At 47.0% G+C, this 9,267-nt stretch overlaps 1 protein-coding gene across 6 annotated transcripts in view; it reads right to left on the bottom strand.

Moving 5' to 3' along the window:
• The window catches only part of LOC124044683 (phospholipid-transporting ATPase IH-like), a 266,289-nt gene that overhangs the window by 145,729 nt on the left and 111,293 nt on the right, over nucleotides 1-9,267 (bottom strand). The gene's annotated exons all lie outside the window — the stretch shown is intronic.

Raw genomic sequence — 9,267 nt, 5'->3', positions numbered from 1 at the left:
TTAGGGGTGTACTATATCCTATAGGACACCATATTTGGTCAGAGAGTGACGCCTTCATAGCACGCCTTCATAGCACGCCAGGCCATCTCTTGTATCTTTGTCAAATAAGCACCATTTGGGGTCAAACAAAGCTAGCTAGATAGCCAATGAGCCGGGCTTTACGGGAGAACCCTGTATATGTTGTAAAATGTAGCTTCTAACCTTGTATGACAGAATGCATTTTCATTTTGGACAAAAATTATAAGGATATTCAGAGTTATGAAGTTATGAAAACTGGCTGTTTTGCAAATGTTGAACTTATAATATGGCTAGTAATACTTGGAAAGCCTACAACAAAGTCCAAGTATAGAGATTTGATGATATTCTTGCAGAAAAATGGAATAAGAATGCAAATGTCTCTTTCACAATTTGCCCAAATGTACATGGGGACTTCACACTAAAAGTCTCAGTCATACTCCAAGTAATCCATCTGAAACATTGCACATACGCTGCTGCCATCTTGTGGACACTAGCGGCATTACAACCGGAGTGATGGCTATAACATAGACCTATCTCTTGCATTTCAAAGATGGTGGTAAAAAAACACTGGTTGTTTTTTCTTTGTATTTTATTCTATTAGATCTATTGGGTTATATTCTCCTACATTCACTTCAAATTTCCTAGTGTGTCCTTTCAAATGGTACCAAGATTATCCTTGCTTCAGGGTCTGAGCTACAGGCAGTTAGATTTGGGTATGTCATTTAGGTGAAAATTGATAAAAGGGGGGCTATCCCTAAGAAGTTTTAAGTGGCACAGAGTTTCCTAGGGTTAGAGGTAGATGCTTGAAATATAGAGAGGTAGAAAGTGGCTTAATCATCAGATACAGAGGAAGAGAAAGTAGAGTGGAGGGAGTGACAGGTTGCTAGGTCTTCCGGAAGTTTAGTTTCACTCAGCTGCCCGCAGTCCTGTACTGTAAGCTCGCAATAATTCAACTAGCCACGGAGCAGGAGGGGGGGGCGAGCCTGCTGGCAGGAAAGGGGTCAATGCGAGTCATAGGATGTGGAAAGGGAGGAGTGTAGAGTCGAAGAGGCAGAATCAGGAGACCGGAGGGAGAAGGATTTAACAGAATGGAGGAATGATACGATAGAAGAGGAGAGAGTAGGGGGAGAGAGAGAGCAAAGATTGCGACGTCGCATTCATCTGGGTAGGAGCTGAGTAGTTAGGGTTGGAGGAAAGGGAGACCGAAAAGGAAACAAAGTAGTGATCAGAGACCTGAGGGGGGTGCAGTGAGTTTAGTATGTGAGCAGCCTCTAGTAAAGATGAGGTCAAGCATACGGCCTGCTTTGAGTTGGAGGGGATTGGGAAAGGGTAAGGTCAAAAGAGGCAAGGAGGGCAGAAGTCGGGAGGTTGAAGTCGTCAAGGATGAAGAGCGGTGAGCCATCGTCAGGAAATGCGCTTATCAAAGTGTCAAGCTCATTGACGAACTCTCCAAGTGCACCTGGTGGAAGATAGATGACAATAAGCTTGAGTGGACAAGAGACAGTGACAGCATGGAATTTAAATGAGGAGATGGACAGGTGAGAGATAGAGAAAATCTCCACTAATGAGTAGACCCATGCCACCAGCACGACAACCAGATGCTTTCGGACTATGAGAGAAAACATAGTCAGATGAAGAAAGAGCAGCTGGAGTAGCAGTGTTCTCTGGGGTGATCCATGTCTCGATCAGGGACAAAAAGTAAAGGGGCTGAAGGGCAGCATAGGTTTAGCTGAACTTTGTGTTCTTGACTGCAGATTGCCGGTTCCAACTGCTGCCAGAGACCCGGAATTTTACATGGGTTGTGTGTGCAGGGTACATTAGAGGGACAACTGATTTTCAGGATGTCTCCTGGTCTGACAAACCTACCACAGCAGATGCGGAAGGCCGACAACAGTGTATGCGGCTGATATGAAAAATAAAATAAATAGCTTAATCAGATTTTGATGGGGATTTTTGTATTATGTTAATTAGACTGACACACTACTGCGTCAATTGACTCTATAGGTTTTTCTTATGCTACACAAAGATAAATAACATAGATTATTCTAAACTAATCCAATCATTTAGTTTTTTTTTCATCCGTTACTGAAATGTTTGCTCCAGTTTAAAATGCCTTCGGTAGTCTCCTCACAATGTTCCTAACCCTGGCACTCATTCTGAATGCACGTTGCAGATGAATAAAAATTCCAGCTGTTGAATATCCTGACTGGATGGGTTTCCAATAGGAATTACACATCAGTTAGCAAAGTAAGCATTTCACTGTAAGGTCTACACCTGTTGAATTCGACGCATGTGACAAATAAAAGTTGGTTTGATTTCCCAAAATTCACAGGTTTTCCACAAATCCTGCTTGGAATTTTCCTGGAAACTGAAGCAGGAAATCTGAAATCCTTCAACCAGCATTTTTAGAAAATCTGGGCATTTTGGGAAAGTCACTGGATTTTGCAACCCTACTTGCAGGCCTGATGTGGTTGAGATATGAACTGGGGTACAATTATGCACTAATAGCTAAAGGTAGCAAATAGCAAAATGCCCAGATTTTCTATAAATGCTGGTTGAAGGAAGTGAAATGCTTACTTTACAAGCCCTTAACCAACCATGTTTTAAGAAGTTTCAAGGTACCACTAAAGTGAAATGTGTTTGTACCCCTTTTATCTAAACCTTTTATTCTGAGTGTAATACAATGGACTGAAACTCATGGTTTACAGACCACATCAGGCCTGCAAGTCACTTTATGCAGGATTGAACGGTGATTCCAATTGGAATCTACTCAGTGTGGGTATTTCCCCCCAAAATGTCACCCACAACCTTTATTTAGAATGACTGCCAGGGTTGGGAAGACTATGCTATGAGACTATCTAAAGTGTCTAAACTGGAACAAGCATTTCAGTAATGGGTGTAATAAGTCCAAGTAACATATTGGATTAGTTTAGACATTTTTTTGTAATTTATATTTGAGTAGTTTAAGAATAACGACTAAATCAATCAATCAATGTACATGCACAAACAATTCAAAGAATCTACCTGCAATAGAGCATGTAGGGAAATATGAAAATCATGGGTGTGGTTTTGGTTCAAAGTGAAGTGTATGAGATTCAGGCCCCTTTATTAGGTTAAAACTAGGCCCTCAAATTATGAATGATAGCCTGTGTTTACACAGGCAGCCAAATTCGGATCTTTTTCCACTAAGTTGTTTTTTGACCAATCAGATCAGCGCAGAAAAAGATCCGATGTGAAAAGATCTGTTGTGATTGGTCAAATACCAATTACTGAAAAGAATATCAGAATTGGGCTGCCTGTCTCAACATTGCAGTACTGTGTTAAATTTGTTTTTTTATGATTACATATTCAGTTAGCATCTCACTTGGTGAAGTCCATAGGACCCAAAATGGATGAATGCAACAATGATGTCTCTGTTACTAACAAATACAGTCATGGGTGGTAAAGTCTACAATTTACTCGAAAGGCACTCTCTAAGCAGTGTGTTAATTTAACACTGTTCCGGTGTGTATATGGGTCCACAGACTCCACACATTCAGTGTTGATTTAACACAGTGTTAATTCTTATTTTTTATATTGGATCATTTTGTGTGTATTAATCCACTATGACCATTGGCTACAATGTTATGCTCTACCCGGGTCACCATACAGTAGATGTTTTATTTATCTGAGCATATGAGGGCCTATCATGGTTGTCCTCACAGTAAATCCCAACAATGGGTGAATCATATGACTTGGTAATGTAATTATGCAACAAACAAACCACAGTACAGCATAACTCGTACAGCCCTTTTGTAACAATTCTCCTCCGTCTGAGGAAGAGTAGTCAAGATCGGACCAATACGCAGCGTGGTAAGTGTCCATGAGAATATTTGAATATAACAGAACACAAAACAAAAATAACACAGAGAATGTAAGAAACGAAACAGTCCTGTCATGTCATGCAGGTGAAAGAGGACCCAAAAGCGACTTGGCGAAAACAGAGTCTTTAATCCAGTAAAGTGAATACAAACAAAAAAACACAACTTTCACTCGAAATGACGAGGACCAACTGGAGACTCGATCTTGAACAGCAGGTGAACAGCAGGTTGCCTCGGGGAAGGCACTCGAACCAGACAGACTCAGACACCTGCTCACCACGCAGCATCTGAGGAAAACACGACACGACAGGGCGATACACAATCACAGCACGGTGAATTCTAAACAAGGAACCGACAGGACAGGAACGGAACACAAAGGAAGAAATAGGGACTCTAATCAGGGGAAAGGATCGGGAACAGGTGTGGGAAGACTAAATGATTGATTAGGGGAATAGGAACAGCTGGGAGCAGGAACGGAACGATAGAGAGAAGAGAGAGCGAGAGAGTGAGAGAGGGAGAGAGGGAGGGGGAGAGAGAGGGATAGAAAGAGGGAAAGAACCTAATAAGATCAGCAGAGGGAAACGAATAGAATGGGAAGCACAGGGACAAGACAAGATAATAAATGACAAAACATGACAGTACCCCCCCACTCACCGAGCGCCTCCTGGCGCACTCGAGGAGGAATCCTGGCGGCAACGGAGGAAATCATCAATGAGTGAACGGGTCCAGCACGCCCCGAGACGGAACCCAACTCCTCTCCTCAGGACCGTAACCCTCCCAATCCACTAAGTATTGGTGACCCCGTCCCCGAGAACGCATGTCCATGATCTTATGTACCTTGTAAATAGGTGCGCTCGACAAGGACGGGAGGGGGAGGGAAGACGAACGGGGTGCGAAGAAAGGGCTTGACACAGGAGACATGGAAGACAGGATGGACGCGACGAAGATGTCGCGGAAGAAGCAGTCGCACAGCGACAGGATTGACGACCTGGGAGACACGGAACGGACCAATGAACCGCGGAGTCAACTTACGAGAAGCTGTCGTAAGAGGAAGGTTGCGAGTGGAAAGCCACACTCTCTGGCCGCAACAATACCTTGGACTCTTAATCCTGCGTTTATTGGCGGCTCTCACAGTCTGTGCCCTGTAACGGCAAAGTGCAGACCTCACCCTCCTTCCAGGTGCGCTCACAACGTTGGGACAAACGCTTGAGCGGAGGGAACGCTGGACTCGGCAAGTTGGGATGAGAACAGAGGAGGCTGGTAACCCAGACTACTCTGAAACGGAGATAACCCGGTAGCAGACGAAGGAAGCGAATTGTGAGCCGTATTCTGCCCAGGGGAGCTGTTCTGCCCAAGACGCAGGGTTTCTGAAAGAAAGGCTGCGTAGTATGCGACCAATCGTCTGATTGGCCCTCTCTGCTTGGACTGCTAGACTGGGGATGAAACCCGGAAGAGAGACTGACGGACGCACCAATCAAACGACAGAACTCCCTCCAAAACTGTGACGTGAATTGCGGGCCTCTGTCTGAAACGGCGTCTAACGGAGGCCATGAATTCTGAATACATTCTCGATAATGATTTGTGCCGTCTCCTTAGCGGAAGGAAGTTTAGCGAGGGGAATGAAATGTGCCGCCTTAGAGAACCTATCGACAACCGTAAGAATCACAGTCTTCCCCGCAGACAAAGGCAGACCGGTAATGAAGTCTAGGGCGATGTGAGACCATGGTCGAGAAGGAATGGGGAGCGGTCTGAGACGACCGGCAGGAGGAGAGTTACCCGACTTAGTCTGCGCGCAGTCCGAACAAGCAGCCACGAAACGGCGCGTGTCACGCTCCTGAGTCGGCCACCAAAAGCGCTGGCGAATAGACGCAAGAGTGCCTCGAACACCGGGATGACCAGCTAACTTGGCAGAGTGAGCCCACTGAAGAACAGCCAGACGAGTGGAAACAGGAACGAAAAGGAGGTTACTAGGACAAGCGCGCGGCGACGCAGTGTGCGTGAGTGCTTGCTTAACCTGTCTCTCAATTCCCAGACTGTTAACCCGACAACACGCCCATAAGGAAGAATCCCCTCGGGATCAGTAGAAGCCACAGAAGAACTAAACAGACGGGATAAGGCATCAGGCTTGGTGTTCTTGCTGCTACCCGGACGGTAAGAAATCACAAACTCAAACGAGCGAAAACAACGCCCAACGAGCTTGACGGGCATTAAGTCGTTTGGCAGAACGGATGTACTCAAGGTTCTTATGGTCTGTCCAAACGACAAAAGGAACGGTCGCCCCTCCAACCACTGTCGCCATTCGCCTAGGGCTAAGCGGATGGCGAGCAGTTCACGGTTACCCACATCATAGTTGCGCTCAGATGGCGACAGGCGATGAGAAAAATAAGCGCAAGGATGAACCTTATCGTCAGACTGGAAGCGCTGGGATAGAATGGCTCCCACGCCTACCTCTGAAGCGCCAACCTCGACAATGAATTGTCTAGTGACGCAGAGTAACGAGGATAGGAGCGGACGTAAAACGTTCTTTTAGAAGATCAAAAGCTCCCTGGGCGGAACCGACCACTTAAAACACGCCTTGACAGAAGTAAGAGCTGTGAGAGGGGCAGCAACTTGACCGAAATTACGAATGAAACGCCGATAGAAATTAGCGAAACCTAAAAAGCGCTGCAACTCGACACGTGACCTTGGAACGGGCCAATCACTGACAGCTTGGACCTTAGCGGAATCCATCTGAATGCCTTCAGCGGAAATAACGGAACCGAGAAAAGTAACGGAGGAGACATGAAAAGAGCACTTCTCAGCCTTTACGAGAGACAATTCTCTAAAGGCGCTGTAGAACACGTCGAACGTGCTGAACATGAATCTCGAGTGACGGAGAAAAATCAGGATATCGTCAAGATAGACAAAAACAAAGATGTTCAGCATGTCTCAGAACATCATTAACTAATGCCTGAAAAACAGCTGGGCGCATTGGCGAGACCGAACGGCAGAACCCGGTACTCAAAATGCCCTAACGGAGTGTTAAACGCCGTTTCCACTCGCCCCCTCTCTGATGCGCACGAGATGGTAAGCGTTACGAAGGTCCAACTTAGTAAAGCACCTGGCTCCCTGCAGAATCTCGAAGGCTGATGACATAAGGGGAAGCGGATAACGATTCTTAACCGTTATGTCATTCAGCCCTCGATAATCCACGCAGGGCGCAGAGTACCGTCCTTCTTCTTAACAAAAGAACCCCGCCCCGGCCGGAGAGGAAGAAGGCACTATGGTACCGGCGTCAAGAGACACAGACAAATAATCCTCGAGAGCCTTACGCTCGGGAGCCGACAGAGAGTATAGTCTACCCCGAGGAGGAGTGGTCCCCGGAAGGAGATCAATACTACAATCATACGACCGGTGAGGAGGAAGGGAGTTGGCTCGGGACCGACTGAAGACCGTGGCGCAGATCATGATATTCCTCCGGCACTCCTGTCAAATCGCCAGGTTCCTCCTGAGAAGTAGGGACAGAAGAAACGGGAGGGATGGCAGACATTAAACACTTCACATGACAAGAAACGTTCCAGGATAGGATAGAATTACTAGACCAATTAATAGAAGGATTATGACATACTAGCCAGGATGACCCAAAACAACAGGTGTAAACGGTGAACGGAAAATCAAAAAAGAAATAGTCTCACTGTGGTTACCAGATACTGTGAGGGTTAAAGGTAGTGTCTCAAATCTGATACTGGGAAGATGACTACCATCTAAGGCGAACATGGGCGTAGGCTTCTCTAACTCTCTGAAAGGAATGTCATGTTTCGAACCCATGCTTCGTCCATGAAACAACCCTCAGCCCCAGAGTCTATCAAGGCACTACATGTAGCACCCGAACCGGTCCAGCGTAGATGGACCGACAAAGTAGTACAGGATCTTGATGGAGAGACTTGAGTAGTTGCGCTCACCTGTAGCCCTCCGCTTACAGATGAGCTCTGGCTTTTACTGGACATGAATTAACAAAATGTCCAGCAACTCCGCAACAGAGGCACAGGCGGTTGGTGATCCTCCGTTCCATCTCCTTAGTCGAGATGCGAATCCCTCCCAGCTGCATGGGCTCAGTCTCTGAGCCAGAGGAGGGAGATGGTTGCGATGCGGAGCAGGGAAACACCGTTGATGCGAGCTCTCTTCCACGAGCCCGGTGACGAAGATCTACCCGTCGTTCTATGCGGATGGCGAGAGCAATCAAAGAGTCCACATCTGAAGGAACCTCCCGGGAGAATCTCATCCTTAACCACTGCGTGGAGTCCCTCCAGAAAACGAGCGAGCAGCGCCGGCTCGTTCCACTCACTAGAGGCAGCAAGAGTGCGAAACTCAATAGAATAATCCGTTATGGACCGTTCACCTTGGCATAAGGAAGCCAGGGCCCTAGAAGCCTCCCTACCAAAAACTGAACGGTCAAAAACCCGAATCATCTCCTCTTTAAAGTTCTGGAACTTGTTAGAGCAATCAGCCCTTGCCTCCCAGATAGCTGTGCCCCATTCTCGAGCCCGGCCAGTAAGGAGTGAAATGACGTAAGCAACCCGAGCTCTCTCTCTAGAGTATGTGTTGGGTTGGAGAGAGAACACAATCTCACACTGCGTGAGAAAGGAGCGGCACTCAGTGGGCTGCCCGGAGTAGCAAGGTGGGTTATTAACCCTAGGTTCTGGAGGCTCGGCAGGCCAGGAAGTAACAGGTGGCACGAGACGTAGACTCTGGAACTGTCCAGAGAGGTCGGAAACCTGAGCGGCCAGGTTCTCCACGGCATGGCGAGCAGCAGACAATTCCTGCTCGTGTCTGCCGAGCATGGCTCCTTGGATCTCGACGGCAGTGTAACGAGCGTCTGAAGTCGCTGGGTCCATTCCTTGGTCGGTTCCTTCTGTCATGCAGGTGAAAGAGGACCCAAAAGCGACTTGGCGAAAACAGAGTCTTTAATCCAGTAAAGTGAATACAAACAAAAAAACACAACTTTCACTCGAAATGACGAGGACCAACTGGAGACTCGATCTTGAACAGCAGGTGAACAGCAGGTTGCCTCGGGAAGGCACTCGAACCAGACAGACTCAGACACCTGCTCACCACGCAGCATCTGAGAAAAACACGACACGACAGGGCGATACACAATCACAGCACGGTGAATTCTAAACAAGGAACCGACAGGACAGGAACGGAACACAAAGGAAGAAATAGGGACTCTAATCAGGGGAAAGGATCGGGAACAGGTGTGGGAAGACTAAATGATTGATTAGGGGAATAGGAACAGCTGGGAGCAGGAACGGAAGATAGAGAGAAGAGAGAGCGAGAGAGTGAGAGAGGGAGGGGGAGAGAGAGGGATAGAAAGAGGGAAAGAACCTAATAAGATCAGCAGAGGGAAACG

Source organism: Oncorhynchus gorbuscha, linkage group LG01 (assembly GCF_021184085.1).
Source record: "Oncorhynchus gorbuscha isolate QuinsamMale2020 ecotype Even-year linkage group LG01, OgorEven_v1.0, whole genome shotgun sequence".
Taxonomy (NCBI): domain Eukaryota; kingdom Metazoa; phylum Chordata; class Actinopteri; order Salmoniformes; family Salmonidae; genus Oncorhynchus; species Oncorhynchus gorbuscha.
Note: the sequence above shows the minus strand (reverse complement) of the source record. Positions and strands in the feature narration are given on the sequence as shown.